At 38.4% G+C, this 23992-nt stretch overlaps 1 protein-coding gene across 8 annotated transcripts in view; it reads right to left on the bottom strand.

Annotated features, from left to right (window-relative positions):
- The window catches only part of ENOX1 (ecto-NOX disulfide-thiol exchanger 1), a 362324-nt gene that overhangs the window by 269740 nt on the left and 68592 nt on the right, over positions 1 to 23992 (bottom strand). For 7 of the 8 annotated variants that reach the window (XM_039382917.1, XM_039382918.1, XM_039382912.1 and 4 more), the window contains exons 2-3: positions 17616 to 17689; positions 9148 to 9225 (exon numbers count right to left, since the gene is read on the bottom strand). The gene's annotated coding sequence lies outside the window, so the exon portion shown is untranslated. The remainder of the gene's footprint in view (positions 1 to 9147; positions 9226 to 17615; positions 17690 to 23992) is intronic. The other variant, XM_027720305.2, reaches the window with a different exon arrangement.

Genomic DNA, 23992 nt, shown 5'->3' with positions numbered 1-23992 from the left:
GATAAAAAAGTTCTCCCAGATGTAGTCTGAAATTACTGAGACACAAGTATTGACTGGGGAACCCACTGAGAACCATATACAAACAGCACTAATAAGCAAAAAAATGTTGGATATTGAAATTTAAATCACTAACACTAATCAAGTCAGCAATTTTTTCTGACCACAGTGGAGATAATTCAGAAATCCCAAAAATAACAGGTCAGTATTCAACTCTAACCAAGAAACAAATCTAGGTCAAATTCTATCCCAAAATAGCCATACCCATTCCCCACTGAGTTACAGTGTCTGGATGAAAAAATAACTCAAGTTTTAACCTTGTTTAACACTCTGAACAGGGGTAACCTAATAACAACCAGCAAGACCTTTTTGTCCGATGTCCAAAGAAAATGAGCAGAGGATTCTCTGCTAGACAACCTGTCTTTGTTCAACATCTTCTCCAGGGATGCTGAATCTCTTGGGCTTGTGCAAAGCACGTCAAGGAAATAGTTTATACTAACCCAGAATATCTACAAAGTGAATGGACTCAGTAAAATCCCTAGCAGCTGAAGGTGAATGGCTTAAATGTATTCATTTCAGGTAGACCTGTGGTGGTGAAATTCTTATATAAGTTATAGTACTACAGTACTATTTTTTTCTTTAGTTTCCTTTCCTGTTTATGGAACCATCTATTGACCAAGGGCAAGCATAATCCACTAAATTTTACCTTAGTTTTTTTTCTGAAATATCTCTTTATTATAACAAAAAATCCCCTAACTGAATTTATCTGGCTGTTTTGGGAAGTTGATGTGAAACTAAAAGAACAACATGGCCTTCTACAGTATCTTCAGACATGTTCCTGAAGAACTGAGTTTCTTTGTGTCTTTTCAATCCATTTCCATCCTCAACACCAGAAAGAAACTCAAAATGATGATTTCTCCCTCCCAACCACTACTGAAAAAACCCGGTAATCTCACATATTTCTCTTTCAGACCAAAACCTTGCAACCTTTTTAGGACATGCAAAATACAGAAGTGACCTGATACAAACACATGACAGAACACTAATAAAAGAGAGAGTTATGGTGGTAGCTTCTCAAACAGTATCAGTTATGTTAACCGAAACAGACCACTGTGGTAATCCTTCAGAATTCTTTTATAAAGCCCTGTGGCATTTAAAACCATTTAAAGATATTTATTTCATGAAAACCAGAATACTTTCTATATTAGCCCTGCAAAATTTCCAACAGCAATAGACAAGTAAAAGATCTGTTTTCTTTGAGCCTGTAAAAATCAGATGCCTTAAGGTAAATAATTACAGGTCTTGGTTATTTGTTTGTTTTTTGTTTTTTTTCTTCACATCTTCCCATAATCTTGAATGAACATCTGCTTCATACTTCCCTAGAATTATGTTTCAAATAAACAGTGACAGCTCTTGCCAAGTCTTTCCAGACTATTAAGAATACACCAAGTACTTCTGGACTTCTTGTAGGATGACACACCCAGCATCACTGAGGACTTGTATTGTTGCTCTGAGCACATTTCCATCACCTCTGGAAAAGCTGTGCTTCTTTTTGCTATTTCTTTATCTGTCAAGTCCCTGCCTGTTCCATTCTTGGCAAGAAGAGTTTTACAGCACACAGGCTTTTGCAGACAGTATTCTTCTTAAAACTTACTTTCTACTATATTTCAGAGTTTAAGCCATTTTCCAGACTCCTGCCATCAGCTGGGACTGCTTTAACAGTCAGCTACTATTCACTTTGTAAAACAAGAATGTTTCCAGGAGCATGAAGGTTTGTCCAGAGTCTTACAGGCTCAACCCTTCGCAATCCTTGTTGAGATCTGCCACAATGCAATATGTCATTCCTGCTCAGTACTTCAGATTTCAATTGACAGAATAAAAGTTGTTTCAAGTTTGAAAAATATTTTAGCATGATTTTCCCCTTTATTTTTCTTTATTCTCCTTATGCACATTTAAGAAATTGTATTTCTTAGGTAGGGTGGGTCAAAGAAAACCTAGAAACCCAGCTTGTTTTCTATAACTGCTTGCAGGCAGTGGGAACAGGTGCCAGTTGCATTTGTAAGTATTGTTATAGGCAGCAATAGGTTCAGCCACATCCAGTCAAAGCAAAAGGACTCTCAGAAGAAAGAACACTGGTTTTCCATCCTCAGAGAGATGCCAGTTCTCTGGTCTCCTTGCTACATAATGCTACTCCTGTCATTTCTGATAGCTACAGGGTTCCACCCTTTTCCTTGAGCCATGGGTTCACGATTTCATTTCAATTTACTTGTGTTCTCTTCCTTAGAAGTATCGTTAAAGAACATACGTAGGAGAAGCCCTATTTAAATCCATCTATGTTCAATAATGGCAATAAAATGTGATTGCATGGTTAAGCTTATAGAAAGTCAAGCACAAGACCTGGGCCAGTGTTCTTTTAATCAAATAATTGCTATTCAGGCAAGACTTTCCGTGCAACAATTATTTCTTTTTAAAAGCCCCCAAAATACTTAATGAACTCAAGCACATGAATGACTTTATTTAATTCCCAACATAAATAAATATATATTATATTATAAATATATTGGAATATTTCTTAAGCTTTGTATATATTTTCTTTTCTAATCATACCACTAGAAAAATAATACCGCACTCCGGGATAGAAGAAAAAACACTGTTGGGAAGAAGCTTCTTCTTTAGTTTGCCAAGCAGCAGAAATGGCATACAGTGGGGTTGCTATACAACAAAATCAGTGGGATTTGGAGAGCGCTTTGCCATTTCCAAACTGTATAATGACTGTTCTGAACTGACTGTGTTTTGCATGAGGAGGATTTGAAGCGAAGCAGATGGCTACCTACAACAGTAAATATTGTGCTGCTGTTAGGGATGGGGTAGGAGGAGGGCAAGAACCTGAGGGCAGAGTATTTTGTTTCCCCACAACCATCTCAGAAGAGCACTTGCAGGAGGTAAAGACGGCTCTGCTGTGATACATTATCAGTCCACTGAAACTCTAGTCTCCAAAGGTTACCTTTTTTAAAAGTGGTAATAACTATATAGCTAGATTGATTTCTTGTTTTCCCTTGATGATTTCATCATCATAAAATTTCACACAGAGCGGTGCTACATGTGAAAGATCACCAAAGACTTTTGTATTGTTAAAATTCAGGTAATAAAGAGGAAAGAAAAGGAGAGAGAATGAAAAGGGAGGGGAGGGGGTGACGAGAAATTTGAAGTTATTTACTTGTTTTTACCAGGTTTGAATTACTTTCTGAGTATAAAGAAATCTACCATACCATCTAGATATGACAGTGTCTATGCTTCATCAAAATATTTTTAAACAGCAGACTCTTTTATCTATAGAATGGATCCAATTCTACTCACCGCGAGATAATTTCAGAAAGATTTTACACAAAGAGGAGGATTGCAGACCCCACAAAATACATTTTACCTGCTCCACTCACATTTCAAGTTACCTAGTCTAAATACTATCAATAAAATCAAATACATATACACAAACATATATATTTCATTTGCAAAGAAAGAATTGCACCAGTCCACTCTACCTACTGTATTCCCTGGCCAAATTCCACTAATTCTAACTTCCACCACCAAAATCCTGCCCTCACCAAAGGGAAGGACTGCAGACCTGGGAAATAATTTACAAAGACAGTCAACCATGCCATTGGCAGGAGGTGAGCTGCATGCTCTCCTCTTCTACCAACAAGCCAAAGGGGTTCTTCTATTTAATTAACATACACCCACTGTCATTTTTCTGGGATTGTGCCCATTTGTGCAGACCACTAAGATTACAGAATAGCACAGATGAATCCAGCAAAGTGCCCTTAACAGGCATTCGCTTGCCAAAAGAGAACTATCTATATTCTCAGTCAGAGTTAGGAGAAAGCATTTGTGTTTAAAAGGGAAAATATATTAATAGCTTCCCTGTTTCTTCTCCTCTGCAGGTTAATGTACTCCAGAAAACAGATTTTGTTTCAAAAGAGTAGAATATATCTGGAAGAGCTCATTGTTAAACTACTGGCTACAAGCAGATAATACTGTCCTGGGGACAATTTTTTCCTGCTACTTTTAATGTGAAGTAGCATTTTCAAAATCATTTTGTCAGACAGCTCTTCCACACGTGAAGGCCTTGAATTTTGATGGCCCTGGAGTAACAGCAATATAGCCTGTGCTGTAAAGCAAGCTCTGCAAGACACTAAATGTCCTTGACATCCATTACTTAAAAGTACACCTTTCCTAGTAGGATTTAATACTAAAAATAATTCCTTTAGGAATGTAGAGGATCCAGCTGGAATGCAGAAATAATAATAGTAGTGATATTCATAATAATTCTAATAATGAGTAGTTTATTGAGTCTAGCAGAATTTTACCTTACAAAAGAAGATGTCTCGTATCTTGGTTTATGTAGCACAGTATCAACATTTCAGCCTGAAGTGGTCATTCAGTTTGACTAGAAGACCATTGTAGGTGTTTTCCAACCAAACTAGCCTATTCTAGTACATGAGCAGCCATCATTATCAGTGTTCCCATTTAAGAGACAGTGGAAAGTCAGGGGATGAATTGGTGGGAGAGCAAGGAACAAACATCCAAACATTTGAACTCTAGGCTTTAGTTGGTAGACCCATGTGCCTCCATACCAAAACGCAAGATTCCTAATGTTTTGAGCAGAAGTGAGGAAAGATGGCCTTAGCTGTAGTCCAAATCAGAAGGCAGTACAAAAGGAAGAGCAGTGACAGAACCAGTGCTGCAAAATTGCCCTGGAGAAATCTTGGCCAAGAAAAAGAAAAATTAGGAGGCAGGAATCTGTGAACACAACAGATTAGTCTCATCAGATAAAGTATCACTGTTCGCATTAAACCCAGTTAGCTCAGGCTCCTTTCACACTCACCAGATAGAAACTGGCACACACTGATGTTCAGTGCTTGTACAAGTGCATGTTTGTTCATCCCAGGGCAGAAAATTTTCCTCCTAAAGGCATGTAAGAAACTTCATCTCCTTTACAAGCAGACGCCTACATTCCTTCAAAGGGAAATCAGTATGGATCAGCTAAAATGCAGATGAAGATATTCACCTCAAGAGTCAGCCAGGATATACAGCATGTCCTACTTGAAAGCCAATGTTGCTATTTTGGAAATAACAATTATTCTATTAACTGACACATGGTAAAGATTGGCAAATGAGGCAAGAGTTCACAATTAATTTTTTTTACACATTCAGATATGCAAATAGAACTAACTTACGTCATATTGTTTCTGAGCTTTTGGAATTGTTTTGTTACGCTTCTGTTTTGTATGCTCCCGTTGTGCATTGCATAAGTATCATTTACTCAGTGAGGAGAAGGCAGGGGAGAGTGATAAACCTCCATTAAAATGGAAAACACAAGCCTGGAATACTTCATGTTAAGCATAGAGAGAAATTTGTTTTCTGATGAGAAATAAAACAGACCCTTGAACTTAAAAGTCAATGACAGAAAAAAAACCCATGCACATATGATTTTAGAGTAGTAAAAGAAAGTTACTCAGGAGTCAATAATTTTTCAAAAGGATTAACAGAGCATATGCACCATTACCCATAATGAGATAGGGTGAGTATAGAAAGCTCAATTTGCATGCTATTTAGATTCAACAGATAGTTAAACTGTTGATATCTAAAGTGCTGCTGTTGTGACAGTAAAGGTGGAGGTCCTGCACATCCTCTGAAAATTATTACAGTTTAGAAAAAATGGTCAAAATTGCAATCCTTTTGGTATCTGGTGGGATTTAAACTACACAATATGGATGGTTCTTCAGATGACTAAATTTCCTTTTTTTATCATCAGGGCACAGAGGTTGGCTAAAAAAGGCATCAAGGTAACTTTCTGAATTCAGATCTATCTGCCTCTGGGGTTCAACCAGGAATTTAATACCAGATGGAAAACAATAGGTAAGCATGAAAACTGAAGCAATTTATCACTGCTATCTTTTCAACAGATAACCATTTCTTTGTTTGAACAAACACACATTACAGTACACGAAAAGAAAACTGTTTTGAACAGTGCAGCTTCCATAGGGCTTCTACATAATGAAATTTCAGAAAACATTCAGTATGAAAGTTTTGGTGCACAAAGGAGATTATTAATTTTCCTTCTGCATGACAAATAGATAAATACCTCTATGCTAAACACAATTTTAAAGTACCATACACTATTCAGGTTCATATTTTCAGTGCTTTAGAAAGCACGAAGAAATTGTAAAGCACTTACATTATTAATTTCTTGGCACATAAAGTTAAAAAAAGCCCAAACAATTCAATTGAAAACCAGTTTGGTTGATAGATAATAACAACTGTTTTTCTCTAGACTGCCACTTACAAACCCAACATTGATTCTGAAACAACCTGATTTCTTTCCATCTCATACATCAGTACAAGTCACAGCAATTGCTCATATCCTCTTGCTGCAACTTCACTGTCTTGTATTTGTCTGTCAGTAGCAGACGTATTGCAAATCTATGTTTCACTTTTGGTCATCTTAGTGACTGATTGATCGGAATTTACTGTATGGCTCTTTGTATGGTCAAGCCCCATCCTAACTACTTTGGCTCAGCAAACCAAAGAATAAAGAGCTATACAGTCCTTTCTCCTTTCCAGATGAATATGAGGGTAAAGCACAATTCCAACCTACATACAAAATCCAGCAACCATGAATAATAAGAAGGAGAAATAAAGGTGATTGTATTTGTACCTATCAGATAAAATGAAGGAGATTTAATATATAGTCAGATGGGGTTTATAAGCTGATAAAGATGATTGGAATCTGGAAGTATTAGTATTAAAAGAAATAAATTACTGTGTGAGTTTTCTCTTGTTCTCTCTTCTATGTGATTAATTAAAGGCAGACAGATATCTATTGCATTCTGACATTTGTGCCAGATGTGACTGCTGATACACTGATCAAACAGTTTATCAAAATGCAGGGGAAAAAAGAAGCTTTAACTAGAATTGGAGTTTATTGTACATCAAAACCACTGTACCAAATGTTTATATAAATGTAACAAATCTGCAAAGAGATGGAAAGTGGGTTGCCCAATCAATCCTTTGCCTGCTACAGGTGGTAGCTATTGGAAAGAAAAGGAGAGGTGAGCTGTCTTAAGAGTATAGGCAAGCACATAAAATAAGGAAAAAGAGAACTAGAAGACTGTCTGTAGACAGTCTACCGGGAAAGATGAAAAGTTAACAGAAAGGATCCTAAACGTTCTTCACTGTGTTGTTGAATCTTCAAGGAAATAAAAGAATTAACACAGGAACCAAGAGAATACCTTTCGGAGAAAGGATGGATTTTACAATGGGAAGAAAGCCCCAAGGAAGACTGCTGCTAAATGTGGAAGCCAAATACAAATGAAGCTAAATCAGTGAGAGAAGAGAGAAGCTGCAGATACGCACAGTCTCTTCTCCACATTTTATTTCCACATTCTCAAAAGCAGGCTAGCAGCCCTTGCACATCTCATATTGTGCTAACTTCCCTTTTGCCCTGAGCCTCCAAAAATACTTCGCGCTGATATTCAAACTTTAGGGTAGAAGTAGATCTCTGAAGACCATTCCTCTTCTAGTCCTTTAAAGAGTTCTTGAACACAGAACGAATTTTCTGCATGCTTCAGATCTTGTAAGGATTCATATTTGAGCTTTTAGGTTATGCCCTCCAGAACAGGTAGGATTCAAGAAACTCAACCCATGGGTTGGCAAATTTGTCATATACTTCCTGAGATATTCACAACTTACAAGTATGGTGGAGCGTACATTCTTCCATGGATGATAATGCCTTGCTCTTTTGGGAAAGTGAGAAGACAATTTTTGGCCTAACAGAACACAGCTCTGCACACCTGCCCAGGCAAAGCCTGGCACAATCCCAAACCAGCCTGCAAAGAGGCCAGAACACTGTCATAAAGAAGCCGTCATCAAAGAGCAATCTAGGAATGACAGGTGGATGGGTGAATGGATCAATCTGTAGCTGGGTTCTACCCACAGTAGAAGCAAGAAGTTCTGAACATTTTTTTCCCTTTCAGATTTTCAAAAGGATAATGTAAAAATGTCTGCTGAACTGGAGGCAAGGAGAAGTGCAAGAAAGATGATGATGTGGCATAATGAGGTTACAGACCAGACAACAATAAGTTGCAGTGTAAGAAAGTTATATAACTATTTGCCAAGTTGCCTGTACTTTCTGTACAACTCAGAAAAAAATCTAGTCTCTACCAAGAGAGCATACTGCAGCAAGTCTCCTCACTGATTTAGGATGGTAGCATTTACCTTTCCTTATAAGCCATCAGAGAGACAACTGCATGTTGTGTAAATACAGTTGGGACATGAATTAATTTCAAACCTATCACATAATCTGATGAGATTTCCCTTGAGATCTCCTAACATTTGCAGCACTGTGAGCCATTATTTCCATACTTATTGGAAGTAACTTCTGAGCCCAGGCAAGGCACAATATTCCCACTGAGAATTGTCATGACAGGAGTGGAATTAATTCATATTGTCACTATACATATCCAGGGTCTTTTTGCCATAATTACCATGTCCCCCAAAATATGTTTAAATCCATGATGATACAGTATACCATATAACAGTATCATTTGGGGCATTGTAAATTTGGACATACATTCCTTTTTCCATATAAAGAACACAAGCCACATTTCATCTGTATTTACATAAGCCTGATGCAACTTGATCATCTTCAGTGGTGGAGCTCCTGGCTTGTACCAGTGTGGAATCAGAACTGAATCTGAGACATAACAGAAGTACTCAAAATCCTTTTAGGGTGAAATTTATTAAGGAGCTAGACCTTAATCACAATGAGCTGTGATGCTGGTTGTCATATTTTAGAGGGTGAGCAAGAAGAAGCTTTTTTTTTTTTTAATTGCAGTTAAATTAATTCACTCTTACCATGGAGTTATTTAGCTATTTTAAGCATTCTCCAGGTGGTTGCTGTTACCAGATGTGGACAGATCCCTTGAGTTTCACTATAAAATCAGCCATGCTGAAGTCTTTGGATATATTGAAGACTCACCTATGGTAAAATAATTTCTTATTTCCAAGCCATTCTCCAGCAAACTTTTACCAAATACTTCTGAGTTATTTTTGCAAGCAAATTTTCTCCATTTATAGTGGAGCTGTTCTTACCTGATTCATACAAGCATGCTTGTAACACTGCAATTTGTCACCACGGAAACAACTGTTCGGTCACCATAGATGATGTCACTGCATGAATCAAGTAAGAAAATCATGGAAATTATTTTTAAAAACCCAAAAAAACATAAAGTAAACAGCCTTCTAAACAAATTCAGTAACAATTTATAATAACCCAGAAAGAAATTCAATTGAAGGTGATGCTTTAAATTCAGTTTTCAAAATTTTTCAGTGTTTTTTAACCTTTTATGTTTCTCTGTGGGTAGTAGCCACTGAGTTAAGTCCTGTAAAATGGGTTCTAGCAAGCCCATCTCATAACCAGCACCACATCTCACAATGAGATTGCTGCAGCTTCAAACCTGTCTTTCCCAGAACTTTCATAGGAAGCTGAGACACAGCAGTCTTCTCCCTAAGGGCATGCTGAGACCTGACTTGTCCACTTAATTAGCCACTTAACCATTCTAGCTGAAAATGCAGCTGTCTGCAAACAGCCTACCACTGCCCAGCAGCTTTAAATATTATATATCTGTATCTTTATCTATCTCCATTTTCCTGACAGAAATAACCGAAGGCCAGAAATCTTTTCAGCTGTTGTGCCCTACACACGTGAATGCTACAGTGATGTCTATTTTATGGATCAATGTTGATTTTCATCCAGGATCCTGTAAAGCTTTGAGGCAAAAACCTTGGAAAGAGTGATACTACTTCATAATCCAGGGCAACCTTTTGGAAATTTACCTTCAACTCAAGTACAAATTCAGAATAACCACATTTTTATTTAAATAATATATTTCTGTATTTAGTAGGCAAGTAGATAAACTCATTTATGGTTCTGGCTAAATTTCTTATAGCTACTGGTAACACACAGCTAAAAATGCAATTTCAAGGTGATTCTGACTTTAGAAATAATAATAAATCATATTTACCATATCAGTCTTAAAGCTTTATAATTTCGTCACATTTTGCATGAAAGATAAACTCAACTTTATTTCTAAAATTGTATCATTGATGCTGACTTAAAAGCAGCCACTTTCATCACTATCACACATGAAATCTCTGGGGGATTAAACTTTAGGAAACACTTTCACAAAAAGGAATTGCATCTTTTACAGCCTTACTAATTAAATGTAATTAATTTACTAGCACCCTGGAATTGCAGATAATAAAAAAATAATAAAATCCTCAATCATTTTTGCTTTGCACATGATAAATGCTACAATCACTCTTTTTAGTGAAAATACAGAGGAAATAATATTACGTGGCAGCAAAGTTCATCACAGAAGGTCAACTGAGATTGGTGGGATTCATTAGCATGTATGTGACTGGTAAATAGTTGAGTTAATTATAGGTTGAGTGACATATTTAGAAAACTATGAATCACCTTATTTTGTGAATTTAATCAACCTTTGCTCTTCCCTGGATAATTCAGTGTACATCTGCAATATTAAGATGGAACTGAGGCTTCACTCTGCAGCCCTCTGAAATGCCAGTGGTTTGCAAAATTTCAAAACCATCAATTACATTAAATACTGTCCTTCAGCAGCAAGGAATTCACCACAAATAAAGTATCATACCTATAGAAAAAAAAATTAAAAAGATAAATAAATAAATAAATAAATAACCCAAGAAGCTGAAGAGGATACTTTCTTCGACTGAAGTTTTAGACAGATTTAAGCTGAAATATTAATTTGCTTTGTTTCTAAGAATAAAAAAGCTAAAGTATACAAGATACCAATGCAGAAAGTCTATTTCTAAGGAAACTTTCAAAAAAAAACAGCTCCTGTTTGAAAAATTTAGTCAATCCTCAAATGCTTCTTAGTGTTCCTTAGTCCAATTAAATCCCATTACAAAACAAAAAATTGTACTGCATGTTCCAGCTTCGGCTCTGAAAAATGCCACTTTCAAAGGCAGGAAACATCTTTTTTTCAAAACTTAGCTTTATTTGGAAGTAACAATTCCTAGCTAATTTGAGCTATTCATTTATTTTTCATCATATGCCTTCTGATCTATTAGCACAAAGTTTTTCTTCATTTCTGAAAGACATTCTATTAGCACTTGTTTTGATATTGAACATGACAATATTTAGGTAACACAGTGGGCTTTTCTACGTAAAATTTAAGCTGTGAAGATACGCACTTACGAAAAGGGCAATTACTCTTCAGTTTCATATTTTGAATATGCAAACAAGTTGCTTGTGGATTACTGGCAGCTACAGCTCAGGTTCTGACACTGAACTGTTATTAATACACAAAGCAATTAATGTAATTATAAATATGGGGAAAATATCAACACTATTTGTGTTAGTTAGTTACTAGAAGGTAAAATACTTTGTCAGCTGTAATACAATACAAATTGTTGGAAATTGTTCAGTACAATTATAATACACATATATTCAAAGCACTACAGTTTATTATCTAGGTCTGTCCTCCTGGGATCAATTTATGATACTTTATGCTGGGTAGTTTGTCTTGACAAAATAAGGATACTTTGTTCACGTGTTGCTACATTTGGCTATCACACACTTAATGTGTCTGTAGGATTACAGACCCAACCATTGCATCGTGAATAGGGATACACATTGCTGGGATGCACAGAGATGGGAAGCAGAAGGCACTATTAGTGTCTATACAGAGAGCACCACATGAGTGTGCATCTGCCTCTCCAATTTGGAAACACTTTCCTCAAGCAAATGCAGGAAAAAAGCATAACAGGATCAACAGTAGGTGGTATCCATTTCTTCACTGTTGGCATTGGTTTCTTAAGTGTTCAAACTAAAAATCCCACTTGGACATTTACTGTCTTCACCCCATGCATGCAGGAGATGTAGTGACAGGCAGTGGCTCTGCCATGGAGGCTCAGGAGATCTACAGAAAAGATCCCTGCAGACAACAGCCAGCTAGGCGACTAATGCAACATGGACAAAACACACATCATAAGGGGACTGCTGCTTTCTTCTATATTCAAATTCATTAATCCATTTAAGCAGAAGAAGTGCCTTCATTTTCCTTCATTTTCTTGCACTTGAGCTTAAACTTGTGTTCAAACTGATATTATAAACAGTAACAAATCTTAAACAAGACCGTTTCAAAGCTCCTTATTAGTGCTTTATTTTTTAAGCCTGACAGTTGTGTAACATGTTATTGACATCCTCAACTAATAATACCATGTGTTACACACCATGTTCAGCAGCTTGACTCAGCCAAGGCCAGTCCATTTAATTAGAAGCAGCTGCTCCCAGGTTCCCAGGTATCAAAGTGGCATCCTTGTAAATACACATTTACACACAGGTAAATACTTCCTAGCTCTGCAAAGTGAGACAAACAGTTGCAACAACACGCCAATTTGGAAAAGTGAAATAGCTTTAATGCGTAACTTAGCGTAACTTTGATAAATACAAGGGACAACAGCCGAGGTCCATATAACTAAATACAACACAGTGCCTAGATGGGGAAGCAAATTAAAAATGAACAGGGAATTGCTAAAAGCTGACACTTTCCCAAATCAAACCAAATTGCTACTGCTGAGTTCAAACTGATTGATGTACAGTCCTGCTTTATTTCCCATGCTCCATGTGGCTGATTCAAAGCTCACTGAGAGCAATACTGTCCTTTTTGGATGCAGCCTCAAGTAAGAGCAAGAACAGACAAAACAACTGAGTTTAATTAACTAAAACAATTCTGTTTAATATCATTACCAGTGGTCTGGATGAGGGGATTGAGGGCACCCTCAGTCGGTTTGCAAAGGATACCAAGTTTGGCGGGAGTGTTGATCTGCTGGAGTAGATGAAGGCTCTGCTGAGAGATCCAGACAGGCTGGATCAATAGGTCATGGACAATTGCATGAGGTTCAACAAGGCCAAGTGCTGGGTCCTTGCACTTGTGTCACAACAACCCCATGCAGTGCTACAGGCTGGGGAAGAGTGGCTGGAAAGCTGCCTGATGGAAAAGGACTTCGGGGTGCTGGTTGACAGCTTCTGAACATGAGCCAGCAGTGTCTGGAGAGACTTTTCTATGAAATAGTGGAATGATAAGGGAGGAGTCCTTCCCTACTGGTGTTATGGTTACAAGTCAGGGAAGAGAGCTATAGTGATGAATATTCATACCATTATGTCATCTGAAGCAGGGGGGCACCCCGCTCAGCACAGAGAGTTGGAAGGGGCAGGGTTTTGCCACATGTAAAAGTTGTTCCGAGGTCTCAACCACCAATGGAAACCGTCCCTGCCTTGCAGGGACAGCAGCAAAGCCGGGAGATGCTGCCTCACCCCCACAGCCTGCCCAGGACAGCCACTGGAGCACTGCCACCACCCACTCGCCACACGGAACCACTGCCTGTGCCAGAACCCCTGCCAGTGCTGGGACCACTGAATCAGAGAAACTGAAAGTTAAATGAATCGCTACCGCCTACAGCCCAGCCAAGCCAAGCGGGACAACACATGGCAGGGAACGAAGAGATTCCAAACTGGCACCACCACTGCAGTTAAAACCAGAACTAACCGGGTGGTGTGTAGCGGCCAGTTTGGTAGTGTGGCTCCTTGTGAGTAGTGCAATTTTCCTGGGTTTTTGCTTTTGCCCCTGTTCTCCCATTGTTTTCTTTTGTTTTGTTGGGCAAACAGGGGGGTGGTGGCAGGGAGGACCCTCTGCCATTCTTTTCCCCCTTTGTTCCTGGGGGACCACATGAAGCAGAGAACTCCCTTTTCTGTGGGTATGCCATTTCCCTTATATCCTTGTGGTGCTGCTGGTTTTCCTTGTTAGTAAACCGCTATTTATTTTCTTATAACATCCTCGCATTTTTTGTCTATCTCACGAGGGGAATAAAAAGGGAAGGGAGTTCATTTTATTGGAGTTCCTGTTCCAGTATTTGTTTATAAACCAAGCCAACTAGTTACAGAATAGAAGAAGATCCATGCATGACTTTTTCCTGGTAACAATACTAAGCACAAAGGCAGTTTGAAAGTGTTTCTGAAGAGGTAAAATATTTATGTTTTTCAATAAAGCTCAATTCAGAATGCAGACAATTCAGTCGGTACCTATAAGTTCTTTGTCTGATCAGAATATGCTCTTTTTCTTTAAGGAAGACTATTTTGCTTAGTTGGTATAGAATATGTATTCAGTATCCTCCTTCCAGGTGTCACTTCTCAACATGGTGTAAGTCACTCTGCACTTCTGGAGGGGTCTTGTGAGTCGTACACATCTACAAGACTACCAGCCACCTTCCTGGCCCCTACATCAGGTCATGCAACATATTGGGTGACCCAACTGCAGAGGACAATCAAGGGACTACCTCCACAATAGGTGACTACTGCCTGCTGTCAGTTGACAGCAATGCCCTTGCAGCAGTGCTGAAGAGCTCCATGCCCTGTGACAAGGCTTTGTTCCATGGACAGAGGAGGCACAAGCCTTCCAACTGAACTTCCCAGTTTTGGCTGTTTGCCACCATTTAACATTACTTTCTGTGTTTAATATTTCAGATTTGGGTGTAGTTTAAAAAAAAAAAAGGTTAGAGCATGCCAGTTATTCCTCCAAGGTTCCAGAACACAAACTTTGCAGTTCTTCTGCAGTTTGGCATAGTCTGCTGCAGATGGAAGACAGATATCTGTCTGCCAACGTTTAAAGAGGACCAGATTTTTTTGTTTAGAAATTTTAGCTGTTTAGCACTTGCAGCCGTACAATCAGCCAGACCAACCCTTCCCTCAGTAACAAGTGCATACACAAACGAACAAGGGAGACCACTGCCTGTGCAGAATTCATGCATGCAGAGATGTCTGGGCTGAATTGGGACTGCCTTGATGGTTACTTTTGGAAAGGAAGGGGTCAACCTTTTCTAACCTGGTTTGAAAAGCTCTGAAACTCACATACCTTTCTACCATTTACTGAAAAGGAAGGAAAACAAAGTTGTCCAGTAGCCTTTTCAGCTAATGTCAGACAGGAAGGTTTGCTAATTCTGAGTCCTTCCAAGCCAAACATCTGAGGAAAGTTCTTGAATTGGTGCATGCTCTTGCTAAATCAGCTGTGCTCCTTTGCCCACTGATGGCTGCCGACTTAGACCGACCTCAAATACTCCAGCTTCCTCCCCCTCAGTGTTACAGCTGCTCTCTGCTATCACACCTGATTTTTCACAAAAGTTTCTGCACCTTCCAGGCTTGTCACAAAAGCCCTTCGAGCATAAGCTGGAGCCAACTTGACACAACAGATTTTGTTTTTCTCTCGGAGACACACATATGCCACAAAGACTGCAGTTCATCACCTACGCACTTCAAACACTCCTGAGCACACCCAAGTGGGATAGCACTTTCTCTTTTGTCACCCTTTTTTTTTTCCTTTTAAAGTAAAAAGTTGCTTAAAGCAAGTCTGTTTGAGGTTAAGTTCCTAATTTATGCTCAGTGAGCTGTCTTGCCCTGTGTCCAAAACTGGCACAGAACCATTGCAACTTTTCCTGAAACCCTGTGCACAGCCTGGGAAATGAAGCTGCTTTTTCTGCTCTAATATCCCTTGAGCCGGAATACTTCAGCGCTTCAAGATTTCTTCCTTATGCAGAAGGGTGGTGCCTGCATGACTGTGTGCATGCAGGGCAAAGTTTCCAGAAGCAATGGAAAGTAAGCCATGCCACAAAAGTCCTACAGTGCTTACTCCTTTCTTCCTTTCTGCATGACATCTTGTGAAAAATCCAGGGAGGAAACGAATGCTGACAACTGACAGGCACTGGGCAGTGTCTTGAGGAAAGCAGGGAAATGCACTACTCTACGGACAAGGGCATGGCTGGTGGGAGGAGAGTAGCCAGATGTCTGGTTTGCTCCCAGCTGGGGATTAAGAAGTCACAGGTGAATCAAGGCCATGTGCCCTACTAATAGCAGCAGCTTCCAGCTCAAAATAAGAAGCAGGTTCACACATTTGTTCTCCAGTTGGGTTCAGACATAAGCTGCAACACAGATGTTCACAGGGCACAAAGGGGACACCCAGCAGAGCTGGCTGCAAAAGAAAATTTACAGGAACGGCAGCAAGTTGCCTTTTACAGCAGGCTCTCTAGAGAAGCACTAAAAGAGAAGCTCATTCTGCTATGATTTTTTTTTTCTAAAGCTCTTCCTTGTGTAAGGTCTCACTGCTGCCCATCTCCAGAGACTGCAAATGAATTAAGAAGAGGAAAAAGCAAAAAACATGGAAAAACAAAATAAAGAAGCAAAGGAGAAAACAAAGCAGAACAAATGAAACCGAAGAAATGTACCACAAAGGGGAATAGATTAAAAGTAGAGTAGTAAGGGCATATCAATAGATATGAGAAATATTAGGAAAACGCAAACATCGGAAACACTGAGACCTTTTGCACACACTCGGGAAGAATGATTAGATGTAGAATCCTCTAACAGACCTGAACACAGGTCTGAACATCAAAGAGATCTAGTAGTAGGGCATTAAGTAATCCAGGCAGGTACCTGACCCCATACATAAAACTGAGACAATAGCTCTTCTCCAGCTTTTGCCAGATATCTTGGGACCTACAAGTGAAGCACACTATGAAGATATGCTGCTTTCAAATTCTTACAGAATAAGCGACTTGCTGCAAAAAAACATTTCTGTGGAAGAGTCCTCTACACTGGAAACTGCTTCTGGATTTTATTCATAAGAATTCAACCTCTTCCCAGCTGTAAATCTCTTCAAAGTTTCTCATACCGATCAAGGTAAGTTCAACTGTTACATTCATGTATTCAAGAAACATTTTACTCCTTTGAGCTGAGACTCAAAAAAAATTGTCTAGGTCTATAAACTCTTTGGAAACAAGAAAAATTTCAAATCTTCTCTCATTTATCTTTCTCCATTGCTAGGAGCTCAGCAGAGTTTCAAGTACTGTGACCCGACTTTTAAAAATTACATCACCTAAAAATTGCTTTGCTATATGCTAGAATGTATTTCTGAAATTGCCTGAATATTTTCTGTAATGACTGACGTGAGATACGAGTTTCACTGAAACACCTGAGAAAATTTCCAGGAACTTCAATGTACCCAAGTTTTCAACCTTTCTGGCCATGTTCTTCCCAGGATTTAGTTGCATTCGTACCTTTACTACCTTCAGCAGTTGCAAAGAAAACCAAAGCAAACACAGACGTAAAGCTAGAAGAAGCACAGCCTCAAGTATGGAGGGATGAAGACTAGAGCTACTTCTTCTGACTCACTGATTTTACCTTCAAAACTTCTACCTGCTCATGGAGACTCACCTTTTTGCTCATCTGAAGTTATTGGTGGGTTTGGCTACACATTTACTTCTGAGTAACTGTGAACATCAGACCCTTCTGAATTTCTGCCCTACAAAAACCATTTGTGCTATTGAGAATTCAGCCTACAAAGATCCATCATTCTTTCCTATTCATGGCAACTGAGATCTATCAAGAGCTTTAAGAAGTTCAGCATTAAACTGTCAACAAAACTCACACACTCCCAATCATCAAACATGAATGCATCCATTATACTTACCTATTTATTGCAGATACTTTCCAAGTTTCAAGAAGCACATAATCAAGAATGGCTTCAAGTTCAGAATCCAAGATCTGAAAAACAGATTATATATATATATATTTAAAGTCATTAAAAGTATATGGCTTAAGTAAATAAAATTAAAAAAAATATTGTGCAAAATTTCTATTTAGAAATGAGTTTATGAACTAGTACTTCTGAAGTTGTGCATCACCTGAGAAATGTTCTGGGTGATAACAATGATTGTATGATAATTTACAGTATATTTAAAGTATATAATATTGTATAGATTCTTAAGCAACTTCTACACACAAGTTCAAAATAAGTAGAAAACTGAAAAAAAATCAAATTTTCAATTGGCAATTTTGCTACAATTACTTGCAATGAAAAAACAAAACCAACATATTGAATATGAAAAAATGCCATTGGCACATCAGAAAATATAAATGATTTAGGAAACCACAAGCATTCTTATATACATTTAAGCAATAGTCCACCTTTAACTTGGAGCAAGACAGTGGCATGAATAGGGAAACCACATGAAAAATCAAGAGCATCATTGTGTGCATTACTTCTTTACTGTCCAAAAATGCTGAACATAGAGGTTCTGTTACAGATGCACATTCTTGTAAGGATACATATAACATCTAATCACAATTAGTCTCAGAGTCTCTGTAAATTTTCCTGGTGATTCTCACGCAGTGACCCTGAGCGCAATGCATTTGATAAATCTAATGTGCTTAAGAAAGCAAAAGGGAGGAGGAAGATGCACTGGTAGAAAGAAACAGGCTCAGCAGACCAAGGAAAGACACAAAGGAGAAAGAAAAAAACAAAAAAAGGAAGAAAGTTCATGTGTCTAAATGCACTTTGTCCAATCTCTGTTCTGGATAATCACCATTATGAGTACATGCTGTACTGAGTATTTCTGCGGCATCATTAGCATCTTTGCAGTCTGCCACAAGAAACACCATTTCACACAAGGCTGCTATGCAGTCCCAGCTCTTAAATATAATTAAGAGTCTATATTAGAAAAAGTCTTGTCTCTTTTCTTTCCCCCAAGTTTTGCCTGAGCTTTCCCCAGCAGCTGCAATACTGGTGCCCACCACATGATTCCCAGTGAAGGCAAAGAGAATCAGTTACAGAACACTCTATACCCACTACGCATCAATGGTCACCTGGCTGGGAGCACCTCTGTGCCCCAGCTGAAGAGTAGGCATTTTCTCCTCCAGAGGCTCGGACGACCGAAGGAGTCCTAGACTCCCTCTGTTCCCTTCTGTGAGCTGGTAATTTTCAAGCAGAGAGATGAAATGTAAATATCAGCATGGATAATTATTTCACGACTCATTTTTTGCAAGATAATCAGACGGAAAAGATAAGACTCACTCTGAGAAACAGAAGCAGTAGAAATTTTTATCCAGCAACAGCATGAAAGATTCTGCCAATTCTTCTTACAAAAGCAACAGTTCATTGATTTGTAGCTGCTGCCTACTTTCATGTGCAAGAACAACAACAGAAATCCCTCACTGGTCTTCTCTACATATTTTCAGGCAATTGCTACAAACATGACAACTTCTAGGATTATTTATTCTATGCACTATGTTTCCATTCCTGCTGTCGATGTCAACTGCAGACAAGCCAGGCTCAGAAGCTCAGATTCAACCACAAAGCCACAAGTAACACCACTACATCTCCACCCTTTGCATCTCCTACTCATTTTCCCAAAAGGGATTTCCACAATAATGTATAGAGTAGTCACAAAGAGAATGTCATTAAAGTTAATGTGAAAATCAGCCAAATACCACTTAAAAAGGAGTGGGAGCTATTTACTAGATAATACCAAGATCAGAAGGTGGCCTGAAGTTTTCCCTTTATTTTCTACAGTAATGTCCTCCAGTTTCTTTCTCTACATATACTTCTTCATCAGTTAGCCTGGTAACCCCTTTTCCCCATAGAATCACAGAATTACACAAAATCTCCAGTTGGAAAGCACCCATAAGAATCATTGAGTCCAACTCTCTGCTCCTCACAGGACTACCTAAATCTAGACCAAACAACTAAGAATGCTGTATGGACACTACTTGAATTTTGACAGGCTTGGTGCTGTGACCACTTCCCTGGGGTCCTGTTCCAGCGACTGACCACCCACTCAGTGAAGAACCTTTTCCTAAGGTCCAATCTGAACTTCCCTGGATGCAACTTCATTCCATGTCCTTGTGTCCTGTCATTGGTCACCAGAGAGAGGAGATCAGCACCTCCACCTCCACTGTCTCTCTTGAGACATTCCCTAAGCTATGCTTTCCGTCTTACTTATTGCCTTCATTACTTAATTCATGGCTGCCCATTTTACCTTCACTTGCAAGGCCTCTACAGTTGACTACAAGCACTCATCTTACCACACCTTGACATGAATTACCACTCATCAGATGAAGCACATTAACCACCTAAATGCATGCTATTCCCTGGCTGTAACATCTTCAGCCAAGTGACCTTCATGACAGGTAATAGATTCCAGGGACTGAACTGTCAGGTCCAGCAAAACTTGTGTCATAAAGGTAACCTTCAAACACTGACCGGGTGTAAAATTCTACTAATTCGATAATGCATGAAATTATATTGCTCAAAGACACATCTCAAGGGATTGTTGACCTGAGAATATTTACAGAGAAATGTTACAAATTATTGCATGGCTGAGATAGCTCTGTGACAGAACATTTGCAACCAAAGATAAGAACAATTGTTTGTAAGTATAAGCACACAATTTGCTGTGCATAATATTAGCAGTGTTTATTTTAGAAATGACCACCCACCTGACTGTCCTAAAAAACCTCCTAGAGTTGCTAGAAGATGCCAGGGAAAGTTTTCACTTGTAGCAGACTTTCTATCTTTAATAACACCAGCTGTCGCTTTTACAAACACATCATGCCCTTCACAGTTACCCCATATTCTGCAAACATGAAAAAAAACCCAAACTCTCTGACAGTTACTAACATCTGCTTCATTTACTGGTTCTGACAAACTGAAGGACATAGGCATGATTTAACAGATTGCTCCTCGCAAAGAAACCATGCAGTCCACAAAAGGATTCATCAAATGCCCCTGTCAGAGAGCTTTACAAAGTGTAGCTTAATGAATGCATGCAAATTACTATAATATATAAATGCCTGATACCACTTCAACAAGTAAAGTGCTTATGAAATCTATGGAGAATGGTAAGATAGATCAATCTAATTTGTCTTTGAAATAAAGTGATTTGGTTTCCTCCAGGTAATTTCAATCTCTCTTTTTTTTTTAATGCCTTGAAGCACACATTATATACAATGAACCATTGCTTTAGACCCCAGAAGATGTGATTATTCAATACAAAAAGCATTTGGCAACAGACAAACTGGAAGCACACTGGTACACTTCAATATTTTCCTTCAGTGTTTTGACATTGCTGGCATTTTTAAAAAATTGTTTTTTTCCAAGCCTTGCTGCATTTAAACAGCCCCTATTTTTTTTGCCATTGTTTGATGTGAGGTTGAAGCCTGACTGTAAGTCAGGCTGATATTTACAGCATGAGGAAATGCTGAGATATGAAAGCACATCAGAAAATAACATGCATCCAGGATGATCACTGCTGCTGCTGTTTTCAACATTATTGATCTAGAAATCTGATCTTTTTTTTTTTTCCATCAAGATAAGGAAAGCATAGCTTATGAGCTAAAATGATTTTCGATGAACAAAAAAATCAACATTTTCTAGAGCTCTATTCCCCCTGAGAACTGAAAGTTCTTTTTGCTGACTTGAAAAAAAAACCAAAACCAAAATTCTTTTCAGTGTTTTGTCAAAGAAACTAAAACCCACAATCACCCTTTAAGAATTTGTGTATCAGGATTTCTCTAGGTTTTTTATTAAAAAAAAAAAATAAATATGAAAAAGAACACAGGACAGTAAGCACATCAGAAACTGGGATGTGCAGTTTCTGAACCTTGGCTTTACTATTTAGATCAGGTCAGACAGGTGTGAAAGAGAAAGAGGACTGAGAAGTACCATGATTATCTCCTTGTAAAGACTTTGTTTTCCCTGAAAATATCAGTCAGAAGAGACTAGCTACAGCTAGGACTCTCTGAGGGCCATTTTTCAAAGGGTGAGTAGGACCTCTACTGAAAAAAAAAGAATGTAGAAACAGTGATGTCTTAGAGTTGAGATGGATTGTATCACTGTTTCTGCACTCTTTATTTTTCAGTAGAGGTGCTACTCGCTGTTTTTAAAGAAGTCCTCAGACCATCATGTGTACTAACATAGAACTGATTCTTGATAGTTTACAATTTTCAACCACCTTCTTACACCTTCAGCATCCCCCCTCATCTACAAACTATGAATACAGAACACAAATTGTCTGGTCTCTTCAGTCACACTCTTCTGAAGTCTGTGACAGACCAGGTCCAGGTTGCAGTTTACCAGTTCTTTTACATGGTATTTATTGGGCCTACAACTCTCCAGCTGGAAGATGCCTATCCCATGCTACAGAATTCAAGTTTTCTTAGGAAATCAAAGCAACTCTCATGCTGGGATCACAAAAGGAAAACAACCAAACACTAAGTAATACTTTCCTGGGTTCTTGGTTATGTTATGCTGAGAGAAATCCTAATCAAGTAGTCTAATAGGTAAAATAAACAGTTTCAACTTTTATTTTATATCATAGAATGCAGAATCATTTAGATTGGAAAAGACCTCTAAGATCACCAAATCCAACTATTAATCCAGCACTGCCAAAATCACCATTAAACAACATTCCTAAGCATCACATCCACATATTTTTTAGATACCTACAGGGATAGTGACTCAACCACTTCCCTGTGCAGTCTGTTCTAATGCTTGACTATACTTTTGCTGAAGAAATTTTTCCTAATATCCAATCTAAAGCTCTCCTGGCACCACTTGAGGCCATTTCTTCTTGTCCTATCGCTTGTTACCTGGGAGAGGAAACTGAACCCCACCTGTTCGCAACTTCCTTTCAGGTAGTTGTAGAGAGCAATAAGATCCCCCTGAGCCTCCTTTTCTACAGGCTAAACAACTCCAGTTCCCTCAGCCACTCCTCATCAGACTCGTGCTCTAGGTCCTTCATCCATTATGTTTCTTGTTACTCCAGAAGGAACTGAGGTTACTGTCAAAGTTAGACACAAGTTTGGCTCGGTGCCTTAGGCAAAACGACCAAGATGAGCAGTACTTGGTGCAGGATTCTTTGTACCACGGGACCAGAGTTTCTCCACTGAGAATTAACTAAACTGTAAAATAAGAGTATAGGTTGGAGCACCATGTCAGAAATGTATTGTGATCTCTTAGTTTTAAAGACATTAACCTATAGAATCCCTTCCGTTCTGTTAAACAAAATATTTAGTATGTGCCAGGCACTGGGGAAAATGCTTTTATTTCTGTGCAAATGAATATACATTAGAGTGAGTATTTATAACATTTTTCTAGATTTGGATTTATATAACTGACAATCAAGGGGCAATATCTTTAACACTATGTATCACTTCTAGATGCCAGTTAGCAATATTTACCAAAGCAGGCTGTTTCTCATTTTTACATCATTTCTTTGTATTCAAATCTGCAAGATCGTAGGTTCTCCAGCTTTGCATTCAGTCGAAGACTAAAACTGGGGAATAAATGGACATGACAAACCTTCTTTTACTATACCTCATTTCTCAAAATATCTCTTTCAGGTTCCATCATTACCATCCTTATTTTAAATTTGTTCCTTTTAGTGTAAATCTACAAGTACAGAAAAATGTCTCCCCTTTTGACTGTGTATCAAGGCCAAGAGATTCACAGTTGAAGTAGGTAACAAAGACAAATTAAGGAAACTCCATGTTACACCTTCTCTCTTATCTCCTGAACTCATATAAAATTATACTAATTATTGTAGGTAAAATTAAGCCTTCTAATTTCTCCCTGAAATAGAGAGAAAATTATTATTATTGGGAGTCAATCTTCTTACAGCTCCCTTAAGATGTAACATCTAATAGATTTTAGGGTAAAAAAAAGAGCCTCTTACACAGATTTCAGTTTCAGTCTAATAAACCAGCTTCAATAAAGCATATTAACCTGCAGACCATCACTGACAAAATTATACTCATACTGTGTGCACTGGAGTATGCTACATGATAATGCAAGAAAACATTTTTTAACCTGTTACTTTGTGGTGCTTTTTTCTTTTTCATCGGGGATATCAGCATTTAAAGTTGGGGCGCACTGCTTGAACAAAACAGGAGGGAAGCAGAAACAGTCCACCCAGTTCCACATCCCTACCCACTAACAGATTCCTGTCATCCATTGCAGCAAGGATATTCATCCACAGCTGCTTCAGACAAACTACCTATACTGGACAG

This window comes from Pipra filicauda, unplaced genomic scaffold, assembly GCF_003945595.2.
Source record: "Pipra filicauda isolate LSUMZ 115617 unplaced genomic scaffold, ASM394559v2 scaffold28_size6257848_pilon, whole genome shotgun sequence".
NCBI lineage: Eukaryota > Metazoa > Chordata > Aves > Passeriformes > Pipridae > Pipra > Pipra filicauda.
The sequence above is the reverse complement of the archived record's forward strand: the minus strand, read 5'-3'. Positions and strand labels throughout refer to the sequence as shown.